Genomic DNA, 25,764 nt, shown 5'->3' with positions numbered 1-25,764 from the left:
CGGAACTAAGATATCTGTACACCTACCAACTGTGCTTTGCTTCTTTTGTTTTGTTTCTCTCTTTGTTATTGCTGTATGTTATTGAAAAAGCTCAATAAATAAAAATAATAATAAAAACACCTCTGCAGCTCTCTTGCAGTTCCTTCCGAGATTTGGACAACGCCAGTGAGAATTCCCTGATGCTGTGCCCTCTCGAACTTCACGTCCACTGCAGAGCCCGCATATGTCACCTGCCATGTTTCCCAACAGGATGCAGGAGGCCGCAAGTCCCAACAGTCCTAGAGTCAGTGGGCCCGATTCACAGAACTAACATAAGACAAAATCCTAAACTTACTACTTTTGGTATTCACAGAAGTTAGGATTTTCTCTTACGTTTGTCTTAAGACAGACTTAAGACAGCCTTAAGACAAAATCCTAATTTAAGTCTGTCTTAAGTCTGTCTTAAGACAAACTTAAGACAAAATCCTAACTTCTGTGAATACCAAAAGCAGAAAGTTTAGGATTTTGTCTTAAGTTAGTTCTGTGAATCGGGCCCAGTCTCACTGAAATCCAGGATAGAGGCTGAAACTTCGGAATCATAACACTTAATATACTGGGCTCGCTGTTCAGAAGGATGCGCCCAAAACTGCACTGTGCCCAGAACGGATCCAATGAAAGGGAGTGTCTGAGAAGGAGTCAGTGAGACTTTGGCACATTTATAGAGAACTACAGCGAATGCAGGCGGTCTGCCGTAGTCTGAAGTTAGGAGACGACATCCTGGGCCGAAGACGCCTTCAACCGCCAGTCGTCGAGGTAGGGGAAGACTGACACCCCTACACTGCGCAGATGAGCTTCGACCACCGCCATCACCTTGGTGAACACCTGAGGGGCACTGCTAAGGCAGAACAGGAACACAATAAACTGAAAGTGCTCCCGGCCTACCTTGAACCGCAGGCAATGACTGTGACCCGGCAGGATATGGATGTGAAAATACGTATTGTGCAGCTCCACCTCTACCATCCAATCTTTTTGGTCTAGGGCAGACAAGACCAGAGCTAGAGTGAGCATCTTGAACTTCTCCTTCTTAAGGAAAAGATTGACTGTGTGAAGATCTAAAATGAGCTGCAACCCTTTGTTCTTTTTTGGAATCAGAAAGTAGTTGGAATAATAGCCACTGCCTACTTCTGAATCCCATACCCTCTCTATAGCTCCCTTGGCCAAGAGAGCTATAACTTCTACCTGGAGCAACTTTAAATTATCCTCCACGAGCTGTTCTTGATTTGGCAGATTGGGAGGAGGAAAAGAAAGAAAAGGCAGAGAATAGCCCTCCTGAATGATTTGCAAGACCTACCTGTCCGGTGTTATGGACCTCCAGCAGGGGATATGATGACGGATTCTCCCACCAACTGGAGTGGTGTTGTCCTGCAGAGTCAGACTAGGAGTGCTTGGGGGCTGTGCTGCTGAGGGCAGGGAGGCTGATGACTTCTGGATTCCATTCATTGGTCAGAGTGTACCGAGTCCACATTCTTGCACAACTTTGGAAGTCTACTTAGGGCAGGGGCTGGGATAGGGCTGATGAGGCTGGAAACACCTTCTGTTGCCACAAAAAGGGCAAAATTTGGACTGGCCATGAGGTGTAGAAGAGAGGCCCAAGAATCTGGCCTTAGCTCGAGAGTCAGTGAAGCTCACTAGTGCTGAGTCTGCCTTCTCCCAAAAACACAGGTTACGTCAAACGGCATGTCCATCAGGCCACCATCGAAGAAATCGGTCTGCCCAGCAAACCAGTTGTGTCAAGGCCACACCTTATGGCAAGTTTTGCTGATTCTCTCCCATCCTTAACCTGAGAGAGCACAGCCCGGGCCTCCTCCGGGACTTGTGGCAGCACTTGCACAACCATCTCCCAAGGGGAGTTGCAGAAACGGCCCAATAAGCATGCAGTATTCACCGACGGCAAGGACCTTCATGGAGTCACAGTGGATGGTGTCAACTGCTGGGCTGCAAGAGGCTTTATAGCCTGCTCCCACAAAACCTGGGGAACCATAGCCAGACAATCCGAGCATGACTTTGAACCGTGTTCGCGCTCGTTACACCGGAGACAGATGAGGTGGGGGTCGATAACTGGCATTATAAGCACAGGCACCACGCAGTTTAACCCCTGTTTTCTTCTAAGACTTCCTTTCACACGATGTGGAAAAATTCTGAAGTTGACAAAAAGTTTACAAAAGGCCTGAATCAGCACTTAACTGGCTCTGAAATAAATGAGCTGACGTCCGCGCACCTGTGTGGCGACTATATAGGTGATCGCAATGTCATAACCAAAGCTACTGATGCTGATGACGTCACGCATAGCCGAATAGAGCCACCCGACGGCGTGCGCAAGGGGGATTGCTTAAGCAAAGGTTTCCAGATCCAGCCTGATGCCTGAGATATTCAGGGGTAAGGAATCTGCAGCTACAGGTTTCTATCAGATAACTCAAAACCTTTATTTAACACCAATTGTAGGGATAACTTTAAACCTTTAACACCAAACAGTAGGTATAATGTAAAACCTTTAAGCACATACCGGAGAAAACCTCAGGGCGGCAGTGCTATATCGACCGGGAATCCACACTAGAGTTTTTCATCCGGGTGGGCCTCCTCAGCTTTTCATCCCTTGAGGCGGGTTAACTAACTGCATGAAAGCAGACATACAGATCAGCATGCCCATACCACCAGGGTCCGCCGCAGTTCAATAGGATCTCACTCTACAATGGCTTTCAGGCCTCCTTCTAATGGAGGCCCACCTATATTTCCAAAACTGGGCAAAATGCTCCGGTGATGGATGCCAGGCCTTTCAGGCATCTTGGGGAAGGGGGTTCAAAACGAACACTAGAGCTCCACGGGTCTTGCACTGCTCCAGCACTGTGTCAGTAGATAAATCTATCAGTAAGCAGTTGCTCCAGTTCTCTTACTCACCATGCAATAAGCCCCCAGCTGCACCTCTGACTCCCCTCTGGGCCCAGAGCATTTTGCTCAGTCCTCCTCTCCCCAAAATGCCTACAAAACCTTCTGAGGTCGACCCATTGCATTACATCTCGACAAAAGCAATACATCTGGAAAATCCAGGATAGAGGGCAGCAGAAAGAGGCATAGGGTCTCTACAGTTGATCTTCTTGGCCTGCATCTGGGGTACACGGATGGGTATGCCAGCCATGCCTAGCTGGTCAAAATGACATTCACGGCCCATTAGGCAGCATCCAAAGAAGTGGATGACCAGATCCCAGTCATGGCCGCGTTTAAGACACAAGGTCCACAGAACAGTGTCCCTACGACAGATCCTCAAAACCCCAAAGAACCCAGTTTGCGGGCTCCAGTCCATTGGAAAGCTACCCCCAAGTTTGTTTACGTCATCTCCATCAGGCTGGATACGTAGAGTCCCAACGGGACCCTTGACTCTCTCCAAAAAAACACTGCAGGCAAATATAGTCGTAGCCATTTTCTTTCACTGCAGGTCCCCAACAAGGGGTCCGCACATTACCTTTCAACCACCTCCAGAATCCTGGCAGAAGTGGCAAGGCCCAAGATCTGGGAAAAAGCCAATTGAGACCCACACAATACAGACCCAAACTTCTCAACCCTTCCAGAAGAAGGAATTCTGCCCACTTAGAAAAACCTTGTTCCACGACACGTGCTAGACCCGTGATGACAAATGCAAAAACAACAGTTGATGGACAGAATGCAGAACAATGCCATACATTCACCCCAGAACAGAGATCTGGGCCTAAATCCATCGTTTTTTTGCTCATCATACCATTCCAGTTTGAACCCAGCCAAATGCAAATCAGTCTTGACCCTGTGTCCCATGGGAACAGTCCAGCCCGAACTGCCAAGCCAGGTCCTCCCTGGACTGGAAACAAGCATCCAAGGACTGGTTTCGGGCTTTCAGCCCTCATCGGGCTGGATATCTTGATTCCAGTGGCATGGAGAGCACAGGACTCACGTCTGAGCATACCCATACCACTCAGAGTGACAAATGCAAAAACAACAGTTGATGTACAGAATGTAGAACAATGTCATACATTCACCCCAGTACAGAGATCTGGGCCTAAATCCATCGTTTTTTTGCTCACCATGCCATTCCAGTTTGAACGCAGCCAAATGCAAATCAGTCTTGACCCTGTGCCCTATGGGAACAGTCCAGCCCGAACTGCCAAGCCAGGTCCTCCACGACACGTGCTAGACCCGTGATGGCTAGCACGTGTCAACGAAAACTTAACACTAAAAATTAAACATCTGCCTCTCCTCACAGTTGCACACAGCCCTGATATGTCGAAAGGACACCTCAGCATCTGCTAAACATTACAAGCCTTGCCGAGAAAGTATTTCTCCCGCTGTAGCAAGGAGAGGGGAGAGAAACCAATACAACAATCTTATTTAAGTGAGTTTAAAAATCTACGGTTACAATAAAATTTGTTTAAAAATCCCTGGTCACTTTAAAATTAGCTCAAAGATCCCCGGTCACCCGTCAAAATTCTAATGCTCACTGAAAATAGTTTAAAAACAACCTTAAAATCCTTACTACTGCTGTTAAAAAACTCTATCACCTCCATCCGATCCCAATAGGAACATTTGCACCCAGGTGAGGCAATATGAAGGATCATTTTACAGATGAAACAGTAATGTTCCAATAAGGATAAGTTACTTACCGGTAATCCTAGTTCTCCTCCAGGGGTATCATCATCAAAGTCATAAGCAACCCTCCCACCTCATCGGACGAATAACATGTTCATAACCGCGCTCTGTCTCCTTATGATCACCTCACATGGGCGCGAATATTCAGTGCTTATGACTATTGATGAGGGTCCACTGGAAAAGAAAAAGTATTTTTCCCAGTTCACCTACATCCTACAGCTCTTACCCACAAGTCTGCACTCAAACTGTAAGTGCACCAATCTTGCTGTAACCCGCCATGCCTCTATTCCAGACTCCCAAAAGACTTTCAAAAAGACTAGTTGCTCAAGTACTTCTGAATTCAATTTATCTTTGTAACTTTGTCTTCAAGAGACATTCTTTTCCTACCGCACCAAGACAACAACACCCCTGGGCACCCAGACAACAAACATCAGACACCAAAGCACAGACAACAGACCGACCCAGGCAACAGACATCTCTCCCAAAGATGATTCTGCCTGCTACAAATGCTTCATAAATTACATTCCTTAATATTTGTTTTACACACATGTAGTAAAGTGGATTTCTGTTGCATGACCCCACCCCCCACATTTTGTGCCTTGCTTGTGATGCAACTTTGACTGCAGAGTTGGGTTCCTGCTAACCAGGTTCCGATTTCATATGTTCTTTCCCAAATCTGTAATATTGTTTCTACAATTCTCACACATCTGGCTCACATATAAGTCCCTTGTAAATGGTACCAGTGGTACCAAGGGCATTGTGACCAGAGAGGGTCTCTAAGGGCTGCAGCATGTATAGTGCCACCCTAAGAGACCCCTCACAAAACACAGGAACACTGCTACCGCAGCCTGCATGTTTTGGTGCTAATAAAATGTTTACAGTGGACCTGGCACATATCCCTGTGTGCCAGTTCTACCTGCACTACAAGAGGCATAGGTAAGTCACCCCTACAGCAAGTCTTACAGCCCTGATTCAGAGTGCACTTACCTCAGGTGAGGGCATAATTGCATGAGCAGATATGCCCCTATCATATCTAAGTCTTAGACATTATAAGTGCACAGTGAAGCCAGACTAAGAACATGGGCTGGAAGCTTGTCACTACGAGTTCCAGGACTCCATGATGGCTTCACTGAATTCCAAGATGTTTGGTATCAAACATCTCAGATTAATAAAACCACACTGATGCCAGTATTTGATTCATTAAGTAATGCACCCAGAGGGCAACTCATAGGTGCCCCCTGAAATCCTATCAGCTTGTTAGTGTGTGCCTGACTGGTCCCCATCAGCCTGCTACCTCTAGACAGGTTTCTGACACCTTGAGATGAGAGCCTTATGCTCTTGTAGGTCAAAAACAAAACCTGCTCTGGGTGGAGGTGCTTCACACCTACCTCCAAGCAGGAACTGCATAGAAAGGTGGTGAGCCTCAAAGGCTTCCCATCCTTTGTTATGCTGGCCAGGGCCTCCCCAGCTAGTAGAGACGCCAGCCCACCTGACCAAGCCCATTTTTGGCAGCAAGTCGGCAGTAAAATTATCAAGCAAGAGTGGTTTGTCCCCTCTCAGCCAGAGCCACCCCTAAGGTGCCCTGTGCTGAAGTGACCCCTCCTTTGAGAATCCTCCATATTGTTTTGGAGGATTATAGCCAATAAGATTAGGGATATACCCCCCCCCCCCCCCCCAAAGGAGTGGGCATACAAAGGATCTAGTGACCCTAAAGGCAAGTAGCCCATTGCATTGACTACTACCTTCTAATCCCTGTAACACCCCCTAAATTGAGCATTTTGGGGCACACTGAATCTTGTTCTTCAGATTACAGATGATCTATAGAGAAGAGAAGAAAGACGAGCTGTACAACAGGGAAGACTGAAGACACCAACTGACACCTAATGGCCTGTCTGCAGCCCTCAAAGACCCTGCTACAGAAGAGCAACTTGTCCCTCTGCCCAGCGACCTCTAGAACCCTGGGAGGACTGCCTGCCTTCTAAAAAGTTAGGGTGGGCGTGGTGTGTGTAGTGAGGCTACGCGGAATGCCACAGAGGGGGACACAGTCTATGCACACTCCATGTAGCCCCACTACATGCCACCCACCTCCCTCCCGCCCTATTATCAATTATACAAAAAGCTTGAAAAACAATATAAAAGTAAGTAAAATGGCTTGCCTTAGCTGTGGTGTCCCGGGGCTCCCTCCTCCTCCTTCATCGTGACTGCTTCAGCAAAACTGTGCATGCGCGAGCCCGCGCAAGCACAGTTTTGATGAAGAATTTATGATGGAGGAGGTAGAGGGAGCATCAAAACTGCACATGCGCAGGCCCAAGCATGCGCAGTTTTGATTTTGAAGTTGCGATGAAGGTGGAAGAGGGAGCCCCGGGATGCTGCAGTTAAGGTAAGATGTTTCCTTACTGTTATATTGTTTTTCAAGCTTCTTATTTAGTTGTTACTAGGGCGGGAGGGAGACGGGGGCTGGTGGCAACTCCACTCCGCCGTGGAGGGTGTGGGATGCTGCCTATTCTACGAAACACGGAGTAGGCACCGCTCCGCACATTCCGTGGGCGGAGCAGAAATCTCCTCCCACCCCTACTAAAAAGACTCCTGATCTCCCATGGATATCCGACCTGTCCAGAAGAAAACCAAGTTTAAAGACCAAAGCTCTGATTGTGGAACTGCGAAGTCGACCAGCTCTGCACTTGACTCCCACGGCCCAAGTCCAAATGGCCCAGCAGGCCAGAAAAGGTTCCAAAGTGATCCTGAGCAAGATTCCCTTGTGGGTTGACTCCTGCAGTACTCCACGTGGACCCCACAAACCCTGCATGACAACAGCCCCAACCGCGACAGCACTGGACACCCCTGCACCCGGAGCACCTGGGACTTTGGGAGCTCTACTGACAGTGTCCAGATGCACAAGCATATCCCAACTTAACTGTGCAGCTGTAGGTTTGTTTCGTCCAGCCTCATGTCCTGAGCCTGAAGCCTTTTTCCAAGTTTGAGATTTCCCTTGGCTTGCATTGGGCACCTGATGCTGTGTTGGCACACTGCACCCAGCTGCCCTATGCTGCTGAGAGTGTAAGTTTGGTGCTGCCTTGTGCCCCCTCGTGCTTGCCTTAACCCCTTCGATTGCCCCCTTTCTCTATTGGATAACATTGACACCAGATGCAGAGTTTGACCTCTGCACTCGGCCGCGACTCCCAATGAGGTTGCAAAATGCGGGGCTCATGAATATTAATGAGCCACTTGTAATTTGCTACTCTATTGGGAATGGCCAGCCTCACAGGGATGGTGGCCGCCACAGTGCCGCTGGTGGTGCAGTGAGGCCACTTACCTGTCCGTTGCCTGGTACTGATTCTTCATCTAAAAGCTCAATACTGTAAGGGCCAGATGTACAGTCATTGCATTTAGCGCCTCGCAATTTGCGACAAATTGCGAGGGGCTAAATCCACAGTACAACAGTGTCAGAGACACTGTTAGCGACTCCCAATGGGGCAGCAAAATGCGAGGCTCATGAATATTCATGAGCCACTTGTAATTTGCGACCCTATTGGGAATGGCCAGACTCACAGGGATGGTGGCCTGCTGGAGTCAGCAGACCACAATGCCTGGGTCTGCTTTTCAATAAAGCAGTGTTTTTTTTAAAAGCTGCCCATTTTCCTTAAAGGAACATGGGATTCATTTAAAAAGAAAAAAATGAAACGTTTTGGTTTCATTTTTTAAGGGCAGGTAGTAGTCCCTGGGACCACTGCCTGCCCTTAAAAAATATTCCCCCCCTGCATTCACAAAGGGGAAGGGGTCCACCGTGGACCCCTTCCCATTTGCAAGTTCTTTAACACCCTGCTGAGAAGGGTGGTAAACTGCGACTGTTTTTTGTCCGGAATTGCAGTCGCAAAAGAGTCATACATACCTAGAGGACTTGCTATTAGGAAGGGACTCCCTTGGAGCTCCCCTTCCTAATAGCGACTCGCTATTCCTTCTTTGCGAGTAGCAAATTATTTGTGACTCGCAAAATAGGAATAGTACATGGCCAAATCATTTTTTGAGGTCGCAAAGGGGTCTGAAACCCCTTGCAACCGCATAAAAACGATTGTACATCTGGCCCTAAATCTTTTATTTACCTGCATATTGCTGATTATGTTTCCTCTCTTAAGATAACATTGTGCGGATTTAAAAATGCACTGTGTCCACTTTTACAATGAAAAAGTGGTAGTGCAAATGGTTCCATAAAATAAATACACTAAAAGTAGTATTTTTACAAACCATTGGTCTCGGATTCAGTCATTGAGTGTGTGCAATCATTTATTGCCTGTGTGTGTACATCAACTGCTTAGCACTGCCTTCTCATAAGCCTAACTGCTCGCCACACTACCAAAGAAAGAGAGCATTAGTGTTATCTACTTAAGCCTCTGTATATCCTCTGAGGATCCACTGGACTCAGTGAACACTATATCTTACTTTGGTATAGTATATATAGAGCCTGCTTCCTACAACATTCTCCTTAGCCAGGGTGCTTTCGAGTCCCTCCAGAACCAAAAATGCACTGGACTTTGTAAGTTCTACTTCCACATTCTTGCAATGCATGTGAAGAGACCTCTCTAACCTTACCTACACTTACAAGAACTGTGCAACTCTCTGGCCACCTTCTTCCACCGCAAGATCGCCGACATCTATGAGAGCTTCAACATCACGACAGCACCTACAACGCCAGACATCACCCCTCCGGCGACCACCACCCGCGCCACCCACCTGACCGCCTGGACCAACGTCAATGACGACGAAACACGCAAGACCATGAACACCATCCACTCAGGATCACCATCAGACCCCTGCCCACATCACATATTCAACAAAGCAGACGCAATCATTGCACCCCAACTCCGGAAAGCAATCAACTGCTCCCTCGAGACAGCCACATTCCCGGAAAGCTGGAAGCTCACCGAGATCAACGCCCTCCTCAAGAAGCTCAAAGCGGACCCCAAGGAACTCAAGAACTTCCGTCCCATCTCCCTACTCCCGTTCCCGGCGAAGATCATCGAGAAAGTCGTCAACACGCAACTGACCCGATACCTCGAAGACAACAGCATCCTGGGCCCCTCCCAGTCTGGTTTCTGGAGAAACCACAGCACCGAGACATCCCTCATTGCCGCCACAGACGACATCAGGATGCAACTAGACAACAGTAAGACATCTGCCCTCATCCTCTTGGACCTGTCTGCTGCCTTCGACACGGTCTACCACCGCACACTAAAGACACGTCTCCAAGAGACCGGGATACAAGAGAAAGCCCTCGACTGGACCACATCCTTCCTCTCCGGGAGAACACAGAGCGTCCGCCTCCCACCCTTCAGATCCGAAGCCACCGACATCATCTGCGGCGTACCCCAGGGCTCATCTCTCAGCCCGATGTTATTCAATGTCTACATGGCCCCCCTCGCCCACGTCGCCTGCCAGCACCACCACAACTTCATCTCCTATGCCGACAACACCCAGCTGATCGTCTCCCTCATCAAGGACCCGCACGCCGCCAAAACCAACCTCCACGAAGGAATGAAGGCCGTCGCGGAATGGATGAGGATCAGCCGACTGAAGCTGAACTCGGACAAAAGGTAGGTCCTCATCCTCGGCTCCACCCCCTCAGCCTGGGATGGCTCCTGGTGGCCGACCATGCTGGGAACAGCACCAATACCCACCAACCACGCACACAACCTGGGTATCATCCTCGACTCCTCCCTCTCCATGTCAAAGCAGGTCAACGCCGTCTCCTCCACCTGCTTCAAAATTCTCCACAGGATCTACAAGTGGATCCCGACAGAAACAAGAAGAACGGTCACCCAGGCCCTCGCCAGCAGCAGACTGGACTACGGCAACGCACTCTATGCAGGGATCCCGGCCAAACACCTGCAACGTCTGCAACGCCTCCGCCCGACTGATCCTCAACATCCCACGCCGCAACCGCATCACCACTCACCTGAGAGACCTCCACTGGCTCCCCGTCAGAAAGAGAGTCACCTTCAAGCTTCTCACCCAAGCCCACAAAGCCCTATACAACACTGGACCAGCTCTGCCTGCCTCGCCCTCGCAGCGGTTCCACGCACTCAACGAACAACAGCCGGCGGAAGATCCTTTTCCTCCCTCCCCGCAGAGACCTGGAACACCCTTCCGATCCTCCTGCGGCAGACCCAAGACCTGCACACCTTCAGAAGACTCCTCAAGACCTGGCTTTTCGAACAGTAGCCCCCCCCCCGTCTCAGCGCCTTGAGACCCTTGCGGGTATTTAGTGCGCTCTACAAATTGCTTGATTGATTGATTTATACACTGAACCAAACGCTAGTATTCCTACAAAGCACCTGGTATCAGCATATGAGCAGTATATGTACCCAAACTACAAATTGATCATGTTAAGCCTGCTCGCTGATACCACACTGTAGGAACAGACAGGCTTTACTTATCACAGGAGAAAGTCCCTGAAAAAGCAAAATGCCTCATCCGTCTGCACCCATGTAGGATGAAGGCAAAAGTCCAACCCAAAGAAGTATAGGACTCTAGTATGAGACCAACCCCACTGTACCATATCTTATCAGTGATATCCAATCCAAGGTAGACAGGATGTGCAGGAAGGGCACCATAGGGGAGGATACTCTTTGTCCCCAGGACTTTGTAGAAAAGTGGTCCATTGAGGTAAATGTAAATGTAAATGTGTAAATGTATTTGAGCTTATATACCGCACAGCTACCCGCAGTGGGTTTCCCGGCGCTTGCTTAGGGAACCCGTCCTGGTATTACCATGTGAGATAACCCAGGCAGGGTATCCACAAGGTGAAAGCCAGGCATCCCGCCGCGAGGGGCCGTTGTGGAGATTAAGCAAGCTATTGCCCAGAGTCGCAGAGTGTGAACCCATGAGTCGAGAAGGCACCGGAGCGAGAATTATCGAGTCCGTGGAATTTTTTTAGCCCAAGACCCGCCGAGGCGGGGAATTGAACCCTGGTCCAGGGCCGATCTCAGCTTCCGGGTCTGCCACCTCTAACCCCTGAGCCACACTTCTCCACAAGGTAGCAAGCCAATGCACAAACACGTCTGCTCCTTCATCCGTCTGCGGTCCCAGGGAGGCCTGTAACATCATTGGGGCCACCTCTGTTAACAATCAATTGACCCCGGACATGGAATTCCAATGCAGGGCCGCTCATATCAATCACGTGGGGGAACGAGTCCCATGGGAGGGGGTCCCCACACCAGCATAGACACCCTGTGCCAAAATATCTGGGAAGCGAGATCAAAAGGAATATGTGGTTGGAAGGGAAGGCAAAACCCCAAATTGCACAGAAACTTATGGTGACTCTTTATGTTTCAGAAACAAAGCATCCATACATTTGGGAAGCAACGAGAATTGTGGTTATAATAGTGCATATACCGGACCTGCAATGGGGCACCTCTATGCTGATATATCTGTACTGGCAATTTGGGGAACTTGCCTACAACCAGCTTGTTCTTGGTTGGCATGGTCTCTGCACCCTTGTGACTATATACACCCCAACCCAGTTTATCACTGGAGATCTGTCTGAGTTGTCTCAACATTTGTCTAGGAGGCTGGCTTACTATATAGTGCTCACGAATGTAACTGTAGCCCCTGCACTAATCCAAACAACCCTTATGGTAATTTTAGTGGTCTTAGACAACCTTAGAAAACTCTCTAAGTGGAAGCGGGAGAGCAGCCTTAAGGCTTAGCCCATAAGGAGTGTAAAGCAGCTTATTTTACCAGCACTTAATCTTATGGCATAGGTTAAGTGAAAATGAACCACACAGTGTAGTTACAAAAAATATGTATTTCTTATTAACACTCACTAACACAATACAGTATCTCCTACCCAGAGTATGTCCATGTGACAAATGGTATTTTGGCAGCACAACACTATTAGCAAAGAAAAGGGTGTTGGAGCATTACCGTGCAATTTATTTATTTTAAGAGTTTTATATAGCGCTGGTTAGACCCGGAGGTATCAGAGCGCTTTACATGAGGTTCCACAAAATTACATCAGTTCCAATTTACATCAGTTGCTAGACAAACAATTACAAGAGCATAGAAAACGAGATAAGTGAAGTGTAGAGGGGAAGGGGTAAGGGCAAAGTGGTGGGAGGAGATACGGCAGAAAGACAAAGGAAAGTCTCCCCAAAGTCCGGCTGGGTAGGTGACGGTCGTGGGGAAAGTCCCAAAACCCATCTCCTCTATAGCTATCAGGTAGCTCCAGAGGGCTTTGGCCAAATAGCTAGGTCTCAATGGGAAACATTTAAGGAACATGGAGGGCAAAATAAATGGAGCGTAGAGGCGAGGGGACAGGGAAGGTGAGAAAGGGAGGATAGGGGAAGAGACAACAAGGAGAGACAAAATGAAATCTGTCTAAAGGCCGACTGGGTAGGTGACAACCAAGGAGGGAGTCCACGACCCATCTCCCCTATAGCTAAACCAGGTAGCTCCATCGGGCATCAGACAAAATAGTTCAATCTCAATACACTGAGAGAGAAGAGAAGGAGAGACATAAATAGAGGGAGGATGCAGGAAGAGACAACAGGAGAGATGAAAAGAAGTCTGGCTAAAGACCGACTGGGCAGTTGACGTCCAAGGAGGGAATGTCTCTGTAGGAGAGTAGGGTCTGCAATCCTATGATCACCCAGATTTTTTGCTTTTGTTTCACTGGTTTACGACTTTCTCTGGCTGTGGGCCTGCTAATCAGACCCACAGCCTGGCTGTTCTCTTTCTAAATTACGATATGTACCCTAGGTGCATTTACCAATTGGTACTGAGCCACCTTATCAGACCCTGTAACTCAGGGCATAGGTGTACCCAGGGCCGCCATGGGCTGCAGCATGTATTATGCCACCCCTGGCTGGCCTCGTAAATTTGACACAACTGGCTGCACGACAGCTGGGGCGAAGACGTGTAACCACCCTTCGCTTTAGGTATAGTAGCTCTATATCTAACCATACAATGGACACCCGAGTTCCTATCAGTCACTCCTATGGCAGGCCTTAACAATCCTGAAGGCAGAGTGCGTGGGCTCGTGTGAGCTAGGTTCAGGCCCGAGCCGAGCCCGGCTGCAGCTTGCGGAATCAAGACCCAATAGCTGTTCCATGATAACGCGTACCATATCGGTAACTCCGGTATCGCGTTATCAAAGCATGTCGAGTAAGGTGTCATACGAATCGGGGTGCTGCCCTCTCACCAATTCTGGCGATGAGGTTAGCATCCCACCCTTCTAGAGGGACACGACATGTACGTAACTGTGAACCCCGGTTAAAGTCAACTGAAGCCTCAGCTCCACAAAATGGATGCTGCCACCACAGACACAAGTCTGACCTCCTGCTGCTGGGAGTCCTTCCAGCGAGGAGCACTTGGACAAAGGGTTTCCTGTCGAGGGCGCTGTTCGCACCGTCCCAGACAGGGTTTGTGTATTCTGGGTAGGTAGGGCTTTGGCGAGAAGGTGACTGCGGAGTGGCACCCCGGTGCTCACTACGCATCTGCCGGTTAGAACCAGTTCCAGGGGCGACAGCCCTGGCCTGGGGAAAGCCCGGCAGGGGAGAGGGGCGTAACTACCCCCCTTCCTGGTCCCACCCTTAGGGCAGGACCTAGTCATGTACCCACCCCTTTCTTTAGGATAAAGACCGGAGCGGGGACCCTTCCAAATTAGATCATCTTTGAATCAAGAATACTTTCTACGAAAGGACTTCAAGACTCTTCTCAAGATTTCTCCCTTGTGGCTAAGGAGTAGTCACCCTGCATCAGCGGGCACCAACTAAGAACTCTGCGGTTTGCTGCAAGTCCTTCCTCAAGGATCCGACGGCCCAGCTCGACGAGAACCGGCTTCCCTGGCACCTCTGACCTCTACCCACGTCATCAGCTCAGCTGTGATCTGTGGGTGCGACGAGACCTCGAGGGACCGGCCATCATCAGAACCTGCACGCTCTTAAAACCAGCACGACCATCGAGGTAACTCTCTGGTGAGTGCTCTGGGGTCCGAGAAGCCCCGACCCTGAGCCGCTCTAGCACCGAAGTGCAGTCTCCCAGCATCGCCACGATCTGCGTGGGGCCCTTCTGCTCGCTGCTCAGCACGTTGTCTGGTCACTCGCCGCTGGCTTGTGCCCTTCTGTGACGACATCCGAGAATCATCACTGCTGGTCTGGTTGCTCCAGACTGGCCCTTGCTTCCATCTTTCCGAGAAGCACCCCGGACCCTCCTGGTCCACTCAAGACGCCATCTTAGGCCCACCCCGTGGCCCTGAGATCTGCCAAGGCTTGTTGCCCCATCCTGGGCCCAGCGACGCCGACAGCATCATCCTTCGTGGGACAGCTCGCACCTCCACCGTGGTCGCCGACAACGCCTCCTGGTCCGTGAGACTGCAGAGCCTAGCGTCGCCCACTCACCTAGTCGAGGTGACGGCCAACCGGTGCCTTCCTGGTACCCTCTGACTACTGGCTAGTAGTACGAACTTGGTCCCCTCTGCTTTCAGGTTTCATCAATCTCCGATCCAGGCTTGGATCTCTACGAACTATTCAGCACTGGTCGCCGGCCAGCAACTCCTTTCTTCCGGCTCCTGGCTCGTCAGCGAAGACCCCGACGCCTGTAGGACTTGTGCAGCCGCAGCCCTCGTGGCTAGGTAACTCGGCATTTCGGTGCCTGCATAGCCTCCTTACTCTAGGGTCCCGAGTCCCTCGCTTCCGACTTGCCTTATCGGGTCCGCCCGAGACCTTAATCTTTCCGTGTCCTCGGACACTTGTTTTAATTGTGCACTTGAAGTATTTGCTAAAGAGATTTGGTTTGTGCTAGTACCCTGTCCTCATAAAGAGTACAGGGCTGTTGTGATTCTTAATAAATATACTGTTTATTTTCATAACACTTGTGTGGTGTCCTTTCACTGGGTGTTCAAGGGGTACATGTGTGGTAAACAGCTGGCTTAACACGCCCTCTCGAGTCTTTAGCCTTAGACTGCTCGTATCCACGCTACTAGGATAGCTGGTCTATAGGTTGACTTACAACCAAACACCATAAGGGTCGTTGGAACGATACATAGCGGTCGCTAGAATAGCGAACGTTGCATATCGGGCCAACTTCTCACAGTCTCTTACAGATATATCGTTACACAAGTAGTAACTTGTGCATCTGAAAGAGACACGTTAGTGATAGATTCCTTACCTTAGAATAGATACCCCAGCAATACCATCCCCGTGGTGGTGGGTCTGCGAACCAATAATCACACCAGAAAGTCCTGGAGGACGGAACGGCCAAAGTAGCCGTCCCTCCGGACTTGACTGTCCAGGCAATAGTGTCTTGCAAACGTGTGCAGCGAGGCCCACGTAGCTGCCTGGCAAATGTCCTGCAAGGGCACACCTCGGCCCAAGGCAGTTGTAGTGGCCATGGCTCGAGTGGAATGAGCCCTCAGCCCAACAGGGGGTTCCTTCTTAGCCAAGGAGTAACACGCCTGGATGCACAAGATAATCCACCGGGAGATGGTCCGCTTGTGCACCGTTTTCCCTTTTTTAGCGCCCGCATATCCCACAAAGAGTTGATCATCCACCCGGAACTGTTGTGTGAGATTCAGATAAAATGAGAGCGCACGTTTTGGGTCCAGACGGTGGAGCCTCTCCTCCTCTCTCGAGGGGTGCGGAGGCGGAAAGAAGGTGGGCAACGTGATGGATTGCCCAATGTGGAAGGCCGTGACTACCTTGGGCAGGAAGGAGGGCCTTGTCCGTAACACAACCTTGTCGGATGGACTGAAAGGAAAGGAGGCTTACAAGATAGAGCCTGGAGCTCACTCACTCTCCTGGCAGAGGTGATGGCTACCAGGAAGGCAGTCTTCAAAGAAAGAAGGCGAAGAGTACAGTTGTGAAGTGGCTCAAAGGGAGCGCACATCAGAAACGTAAGAACCAGGTTCAAGTCCCACTGAGGCATCACGAAGGGAACAGGAGGAAAGGTATGAGTGATGCCCTTCAGGAATCGATTAACGATAGGGGACTTGAACAAAGAAGGTTGGTCAGGCAGCCTCAGAAAGGCTGAAAGAGCTGAAAGATAGCCCTTGACAGTGCCCAGAGTAGAGCCCTGCTGGGCAAGAGAGAGAAGAAAGAGGAGAACCTCAGAAAGAGGGGCATTGAGGGGATCCACAGCCTTTGCTGTGCACCATGCCACAAATCTGTTCCACCTGCAGGCGTATACCGACTTTGTGGAGGGACGTCTGGCTGCCAGAATGATGTTACAGACTTCAGGAGGCAAGTCAAATGGCCTCAACTGTCGCCGCTCAATCTCCAAGCCTGGAGGTGGAGACTGGACAGGTTTGGGTGGAGGACCGTTCCCTGCTGCTGCGACAGAAGGTCCTCCTGAAGAGGCAGACGAACTGGGGGATCGACTGACATACTGAGTAGCTTGGGATACCAGTACCTTCGTGCCCAGTCCGGAGCCACAAGGATGACTTGTGCCCGGTCGCGCTTGATCTTCTTCAGCACTCTGGGCAGAAGTGGTATAGGCGGAAAGGCGTACAACAAACCGCAGCTCCACTCACGACGAAAAGCATCTCCGAGCGAGTGCCGCCTTGGAAATTCCAACGTGCAGAACTGAGGACATTGTGCGTTCTCTTCGGTGGCGAATAGATCTAACCAAGGCTCTCCCCACTGCTGAAAGAGGCCTTGCGCCATGTCCGAGTTCAGATGCCATTCGTGATCCATCAAGCACCGTCGGCTGAGTTCGTCCGCCCTGGCGTTCAGAGAACCTGCCAGGTGTTGAACCATCAGAGTCACGCCCTGATGTTCCAGCCATTGCCAGAGGCGCAGAGCCTCCTGGCAGAGGGTCCACGACCCCACTCCGCCCTGTTTGTTGCAGTATCACATGGCGGTGGTGTTGTCCGTGAACACTTGCACTACACTCCCTCGGACAGACGAGAGGAATGCCTTCAGTGCCAGACGAATCACCCGCAGCTCCAAAAGGTTGATATGGAGCCGGGACTCCGCCGGAGACCAGAGTCCTCTGATCTCCGCCTCTCCCAAGTGGCCTCCCGAGCCCTGGAGGGATGCGTCCGTCACAACTACGTGCTCCGGTTGGGGAAGGGAGAGGGACCTGCCCTGGACCCAATCACGGTCCGTGAGCCACCACTGCAGCTGTCTCACAGTGCCCTCTGAGATCAGGACATGGTCAGACAGGTTGCCCTGATGCTGGACCCACTGAAACTTCAGGTCCCACTGCAGAGCCCGCATCCGCCACCTGGCGTGATGCACCAGAAGGATGCAGGAGGCCATCAGCCCCAGAAGCCGCAGCGTCAACCTGACCGAAACTCAGGAAAAAGGCTGGAAGATCGGAATCAGAGCCTGTATATCCCGAACCCGCTGTTCGGGCGGGTAAACCCGAAACTGCGCCGAGTCGAGAACCGCTCCGATGAAAAGGAGCTTCTCAGAGGGGCACAGGTGTGACTTCGGCACATTGATGGAAAATCCCAGCTGGTGCAGGAGATCCGCCGTAGTCTGGAGGTGGCAGACGACTGTCTGGGGCGAGCCCGCCTTCAACAACCAGTCGCCGAGGTAGGGAAAGACTGACACCCCTAACCTGCGCAGGTGAGCTGCGACCACCGCCATCACCTTCGTGAACACCCGTGGGGCACTGGTAAGGCTGAAGGGGAGCACGGTAAACTGAAAGTGCTCGTGGCCTACCGTGAACCGCAGGTAACGCCGGTGGGCCGGCAGGACGGGGATATGGAAATACGCGTCCTGCAAGTCCAACGCTACCATCCAGTCTTCTGGGTCTAGGGCAGCTAAGACCTGAGCCAGAGTCAGCATTTTGAACTTCTCCTTCCGGAGGAAGCCGTTGACGTTCCTCAGATCCAAGATAGGGCGTAGGCCCCCTTTGCCCTTCTTGGGTACCAGAAAGTAGTGGGAGTAGCAACCACGTCCTACTTCCAGCCGAGGAACGTGCTTGATGGCCCCCTTGGCCAAGAGGGCCGACACTTCCTCCTGCAGGAGCCGCAAGTGATCCCCCGATACGCGGTGGTGTTGCGGTGGCATGGCTTGAGGAGTCGTCTCGAAGGGGAGGGAGTTGCACCTCCGGACGATCTGCAGCACCCACCTGTCCGAAGTGACAGTGCGCCAGTGAGAGTGGTGATGGCGAACCCTGCCTCCCACTGGCGTCACATGGGCCGAAAAGCATGGACTAGGAGGGTTTAGAGGTGGATGCCGCGGGGGCAGGTGTGGACTGACTTCCCCTGGTTCCCCGACCGCCTCCGCGGCGGTTTCCACGGCCGCCGCGGCGCTGGACGACAGTCTGTGGCGAGTGGCTGGTGGCACGTGTGGGGACGCCCCTTCCTTGTCCACGAAAGGAGCGAAAGGCACCCATTTGCTGGCGCGGGGCCGAGAGGCCCAAGGACTTGGCCGTAGCCCTGGAGTCCTTAAAGCGCTCAAGTGCGTGGTCTGCCTTGTCGCCAAAGAGGCGACGGCCATCGAACGGCATGTCCATCAGAGTGTTCTGGACATCTGCCGAGAAATTGGCGGATCTCAGCCAGGCGTGGCGTCTGACCGCCACTATCGTAGCCATCGCTCTGCCCAACGAGTCAGTAGTATCCAGCCCACACCTGATGGAATATTTGGCTGCGTCCCGGCCCTCCACAAGGGCTTGGCCGAGTTTGGCCCGTACCTCCAACGGGCACTCTGGCAGCAATTCCGCCACCGTCTCCCACAGAGAGTGGGTGTACGGCCCAAGAGGCATGCGGTGTTGGAAGACCGCAGTCCCAAACTAAGGGATGAGAATATCTTCTTTCCATAATTCTCGTACCTCTTGGATTCCCTGTCCGGCGGGGCCGTCGGGAATGCGTTCTGGGAATTAGAGGCCTGGATGACCAGACTCTCGGGGTGGGGTGGGAGGACAGGAAACATGGGCCGCCTGGAGCCGGGCGGTGGCGTCTGGCCACGTTCCTATCTACGGGCGAACCCGTACCGGACCTGGACCAAGTGCCCAAAAGAACGTCGGTCAAGGCCTCATTAAACGGCAGCAGAGGCTCCACGGAGCATGACTGTGGCTTAAGGACCTCTGTGAAGAGGTTAGTCCTCACGGCCGTGACAGGGATCTCAAGGCCCAAGGCCTTGGCAGCCCTCGTCAACACCACACCATAAGTAGCTCCCTCCTCCGAAGCCACGGTAGGAGGAGAGACAAATCCAGTGTCTGGAGAGGTGTCCAGGCCACTGGCCTCCCCAAGGTCTCCTGCCCAGTCCATATTAGACTGACATTCCTTAGTCAGAGGGTCCTCAGACCCCTCCCAATCCTCCTCATCACCCATCTCCTGAGATTCAGGGTTGTAATTGTATGAGTTCGGTTCATAGAAGTAAAAATCTCCAAACGGCGTCGGGTGCGGCACCGATAGGCGCCGTCCCGACGCCGGAACCGAAACAAAGGAGGTATCGGGGACGGCCCCGCCCGAGGACGGCGCCGGAGGTGACACCACACGGATCGACGCCGGGGGGGGGTCGTAAGGTCCACAGGTGACGATCCGGAGCCTGGAGAAGGCCCAGTGCGTCCTGCGGCGCCGGGCCCGAAGGCGCCTGCGGCGTCGGGCCGAAGCACCCAACGGCGTCGGGGTCGGAGCCCCCGACCCACTAGGGCCCCCAGACGGGTTCGCTGGATCCGAAGGCGCCGCGGAACCCGTCGGAGGGGAAAGGGACCTCATGGCCATGAGGAAACGCTCAATCTCCTCCGGCGTCGCGTTCAGCCCAGGGACCGGAGGGTATGGGGCCGGATGCGACGCCCGCGACTTCCGAGGAGCCGCGTGGGCGGTGTCACCCAAACCCCCGGCCGCATCGCGCGAGCGTCAGGGGGAGTCAGAAGAGCGATGATGCCTCTTCGACTTCTTGTGTTTCTTACCTGACGACTTGGACCCAGAGGAGTGGTGCTGACTCCCGGAGCTGTGACGGCTCCATCCCCCTGACCTGTCCCTCGACCTCCCGTGGGACCGGGACCTCACGCGGCGTTGGCCGACTTCCGGAGTTCGAGCCGCCTGCCGGACCGCTCCCGCCTGGCCTTCCTCGAAAGGGCCCGACAGTCGGGGCAGGCCTCGTCATCATGGTCGACGCCCAAACACGTCAGGCACTGGCGGTGAGGATCCGTGACCGACATGGTGCGGTCGCAATCTTCACAATGCTTGAAGCCGGGCATCCCTACGGCACCGTCGGAGTCGTGAGACTTCGAAAGGATCAAAAAGATCACCAAAAGGTAGTCAAAAATTGACCAGGGTAACTGCTCTTTTCCAGATCTGCGCTGGCTGGCGCGGAAAAAAGAAGAACTGACGTCAGCACGCGGAGGCGGCGTCTAAGTACTCTGACAACGTCATCACGGCGCCCATGACGCCGACGACGGACGCGGAGCCGCAGACGACGCCTACCGACGCGCAAGGGTACTGCTACGCAAAAGTTTCCGGATCCAGTCTGACGCCTGGGGATATTCTAAGGTAAGGAATCTATCACTAAAGTGTCTCTTTTAGATACAGTTGTTTAGGGGGGAATTAAGCGCCTCACTTAGTTGATGAAAGCGAGGCTTCAGCGGAACAGAGGCTCTGAGCAGCCAAGTTGGATCCTGGCTCCTTCTCCTTTCCCTTGAGGGTGCCGGTGAGAGGTTACATGAGGTTAGATGACAAGTCAAGCAAAATAAGAGCAGCAGACACCCTGTCACAAATCGTCCTCCATTCATCAGCAGCTAGGACCAGTGTGGTTACAGGGCAGCAACCTAGATGAAAATCAAGATGCCAATGATGAAGAATGTTAATGTCCCAGTTGTTAGAGTTGTTTTGCAACAACACGTGCTGCATGGCAGAGGTGTAGCTGGTCTATAGTTCTCTAACGTGAATCTGTCAAGAGGAGTGACAATTCCAGGCTTTCATTCTGTGAGAACCATTCCCAAGAGGCGAGAGAGGTTAACCCCTTGGCCGCGGCGGTAATTCCGCCGTGGCGCTGGGGGGGGAGGGGGGCCGAGCTGCGGAATTCACAAAGATGAAAAATACCCTGTAGCGAGGCACTTTAGAGATTACCACTTCTACTAACCCTTCTGATATGAGATTCTTCGTCCTGGAACAGATCATGAGAAACCCCAGGGGAGGCAACAGGGAACTTTGTCTGGAACTCTATAATGTACTTAGACTCTTTTTGTCTCAATCTAAGGACCCGGGGGGCCTAAATCAGGACGAGGAACTTGCAGTACATCTTAGGACATAGAACCAAAAATGGGTCTCATTAGGATTGTAGAAGGTTGGGTATACTTTCTCAGGTATACTTTCTCAGCGAAGGTCTTTTTTATTGGTGCCTCAAGAGTAGTCGCCTACTGTCTATAACAAGATCCTCACCCTCATTTTTCTCCATAAGATAGTGCAGTTTTGTTCAGTAACAAGCAAGATACATGTATCATGTTATTTATCTATTTTTAATCTGCACTTCACTAATTTTATTGTATATATTTTCTTTAACAGACCACGGGGAAAGTGCCCATTCACCATATCCACCTTCACGGGCACTCCTCATCTTTCTCACCGTTGAGTCACAGAGCACGATAGTATGGATGAGCATCCACAGCACTCTAATGATATGTATGTACTCGATTATTTGACCATATACGTGAGACTGAGGAATGCAACTTGGCATAAATGGGTACAACCAAGTATGACCAAAAATATGCTATATCGTATTTTACTTGATAACTGAGCTTCACCCCTATGAGTTTATATAGGATGTAAACATAGCACTCAATAACATTAATATGTGGGGGCTAACAATCAGATATATGCCATTATATAGACAGAATAAGTTGTCAAATCATAACATGTGTGGATCTTAAGGCCAATAGCTGCAGCGGGTGGGAGTACTACATGACCCGAAAACGCGATAGACTACACATTTTGAGACTAAATGTGTAAATAATGCAGAAAAACATTTGATCAATGTAAATATATATATAATCGATGTATTGAAGAAACTGTATGATGCATATAAATTGTTGCAATTATTCTTTGAACCGGTAAATGGGAAATAGGACAGACCACAACGTCAATACATGATGGATTTACGTATTTATTTTTAAATATAATTTCTGACATGATATGTGGCAAATAGAGAAGTATAATGTAAACGGTAACTGAGAAATCTCTCTCATGTTGACACACATTATAAGATGGCGGCCGCTATAAGTTTCTACTGTTGGAATTAAGTCCTATGTTTATGTTACTGGTCATTGAGTGCTGGAATGCTTTATTAGTGTGTGACACGCATACTCCTGTTGACGTGAACAAGGCTTCAGTGGCGAAACATGTTGTCAGAGGATTAAACACCCTTGATATCATTCCTGGCGTGGCATGACGTTATTGAGAGCGTACTACAAGCTGGGACGTTTTTCGTAAATACCCAGAGTTTATGTACAATACTCACAATACTTGTCAATAGAATAAGCAAGAAGCACAAATACTCAGTGGTCCCCAGGCGGATACCAAACCATATACTAAAATATCGGAATGTGAAACACGACTCAGGACCAGAGTGGACCCTAAAAACGTACAAGAGTTGGGGACACAAGGAACAGCCCAATGTGAGTGTCTAGGATCCCACAGCGGTCGAACGCAGTGGGTGAACATGACTGCATACTCAATTCAAGTCAATGGGTAAGTCGGGGTTGAAATTTCAAAGAAGAAGGACCCTTCCAGCGGACCCCTAAGAAACTCTGTGGAGGACGGAAGGTTGGAGAGCCAGCCCACCCACGGATACCCCAGGAACCAGGATTTTTTTTTTTTTTTTAAAGAAATTTTTAGTGATTTCTCCTGCCATCATACCATCAATCCGACATCACATTCAAGACCATTGCGCAGATGGTCCAAGAGCCAACTTGTAACACAGGAGTAATCAACTCTCAACATCCTTCTTCTAACTTCCCTACCCGCCTACCTCTCTACCCCCAACCCCCCTTGTCAGTGTGCCCTCGCCTACCCCCCTCAACTAGATGAGCGAAACCCCCTGTGCTCAAGTATCTAACTCCAATCAATGGAGGACAACATCATCGCCGGTCTCGGAAGACAGGAGGTTCCGTTTAGTTACTCATGTGTGCTCTGAGCTCCTACCCTGAATCCACAACACTTCTCAACCTAGAGTGTGTGAGCCGACTCCTCTCCATATGTGCTTAGGTGTCCCCATCCCCATTATACTCTCCAGTGTTCCCCGCTCCGATCTCTACACCCTGATCTATCCCTGCGTCACCTTCATCCTCCTCATCAACTTCTACAGGTGACTGGAGGTCCGCTACTAATGCACCCCACGCTCTCGCTGCTTCCAGCGCCTTATCATTAGAGGTACGCCTGGCTAGTTGTAGACAAAGAGTCCCTTCGCTGCTCGCCCAATTCAAGAAACTCCCCCTCCATCTTTGAAAGCTAGGTCCCGCTCTCGTTTTCCAATACATGGTAAGCTCCCTCTTCGTCATTATCAACCCCAAATCGTAAAACTTGCTAGTAATTTTAGTGTTGGGGGTGTGTGCAAACCAAAGCAAAAGGCAAGTCCCCATCTCCACTTCCAGCGCACGCTCCATTACCGGTTTCAAACATGTCACCACTTCTGTCCAATAAGAACCCAGTCCCGCGCAGGACCAAAACATGTGACCAAAATCAGCACCTTCTGCGTTACACCTAGGGCACAGCGATTGAGTTCCCCCGAAATATTGTTGAATTTTAACCAGTGTTAGATAGGCCCTGTGTAAAGTAAATAATTGAACCAGTTGAAACCTGGCGTTGCGCGTACCCTTCCAGGCCCTCCTCAGTAGCTGTGGCCATGTTGTCTCAGGTATGGGCTTGCCAAGGTCCTCCTCCCACTTGCCCTTTAGCTTATCCAGGGGTGAAAGCCTTTCCGTGGACAGTCGCCTATACAGACAGGTGATAGCCTTGAATGTACCTGCTGCCATAGTGACATATTGACAGCCCAACGATGTTGGGGGTTCCGACAGTCCCATCCTCCACTGTTTCTGGATTCCGGTCACAAGGGCAGCGTGTAGTAAGGAACCCCCCCTCGGCAAGTCGAAGGCACTCTGCAAATCTTGGAAAGGTAACAGGGTGCCGTCCCTGTATAAGTCCCCAATCATGTGGACCCCGCGCTCCTCCCAACCGGCCAGCGCTGACCAATCTCCTCCATGTGGGAGGGTGGTGCACATGCCCAAGGGAATTTCCGGGGCATACGGGTCGGTAAACCCCGCTCGTTTCTGGCTCCGCAGCCAGCACAGGCGGAGAGTGCGCTCTTCAAGAGTGAGTTGGTCCAGCCTAATTTTTTGCCAAAGCACTATGAATGACAGTACATGGCGGGGAATAACTCTACCCTGCGGCCCTTCCGGGCCTCTAAACTTGCGGGCTACGGCTTGTGTAAGCCACTGCAGCTGTGCCGCTAAGTAGTAGCGCTCAAAATCTGGGATTGCCAGTGCCCCCTCCTCTCTCAGCCGCATCAGGGTGTTCAGCGCTACCCGCCTTCTGCCTGAGCCCCAAATAAACCCTTTACAACAAGGGGTGGTGAGGGACAGAGTCTCTGAATTAAGCAGAAAGCTCTCACCCAGTCAAGAGATCAGGGCTAGATCCAACACCGTTTTTTAGCTCACTGCACCATCCCAGTTTCAGAACCTGGCTGTATGCAAATTAGTCTGTTCCTGTCCCAGTGCATGATGGGAACAGGGCAAACCAAACTACAAAAGCCAATTCTTACACTGGGAAGGAAACAAGCTCCCGGGGACCGGTTTCTGGCATTACAGCCGTCTTCGGCCCGGTTTGCTTGAATCCTGATGGTGCAATGAGCAAGGGTCTCACATCTGAGAATACCCTTCCACGCTTAGGGTGGACAAAAATATTTACAACAAGGGGTGGTGAGGGACAGAGTCTCTGAATTAAGCAGAAAGCTCTCACCCAGTCAAGAGATCAGGGCTAGATCCAACACCGTTTTTTAGCTCACTGCACCATCCCAGTTTCAGAACCTGGCTGTATGCAAATTAGTCTGTTCCTGTCCCAGTGCATGATGGGAACAGGGCAAACCAAACTACAAAAGCCAATTCTTACACTGGGAAGGAAACAAGCTCCCGGGGACCGGTTTCTGGCATTACAGCCGTCTTCGGCCCGGTTTG

General features: G+C 51.1%; 1 protein-coding gene and 1 long non-coding RNA gene across 2 annotated transcripts in view; one reads left to right on the top strand and one right to left on the bottom strand.

The window, feature by feature from the left end:
- DNAH17 (dynein axonemal heavy chain 17) overlaps window positions 1-25,764 on the bottom strand; it is a 15,539,113-nt gene that overhangs the window by 4,934,328 nt on the left and 10,579,021 nt on the right. The gene's annotated exons all lie outside the window — the stretch shown is intronic.
- The window catches only part of LOC147702473 (uncharacterized), a 183,767-nt gene that overhangs the window by 137,342 nt on the left and 20,661 nt on the right, over window positions 1-25,764 (top strand). Inside the window, exon 3 of the long non-coding RNA XR_015297527.1 lies at window positions 22,103-22,219. This is a non-coding gene — a long non-coding RNA (uncharacterized LOC147702473). The remainder of the gene's footprint in view (window positions 1-22,102; window positions 22,220-25,764) is intronic.

The sequence above is a fragment of the Lissotriton vulgaris genome, chromosome 7 (assembly GCF_964263255.1).
Source record: "Lissotriton vulgaris chromosome 7, aLisVul1.2, whole genome shotgun sequence".
Classification (NCBI taxonomy): Eukaryota; Metazoa; Chordata; class Amphibia; order Caudata; family Salamandridae; genus Lissotriton; species Lissotriton vulgaris.
Note: the sequence above shows the minus strand (reverse complement) of the source record. Positions and strands in the feature narration are given on the sequence as shown.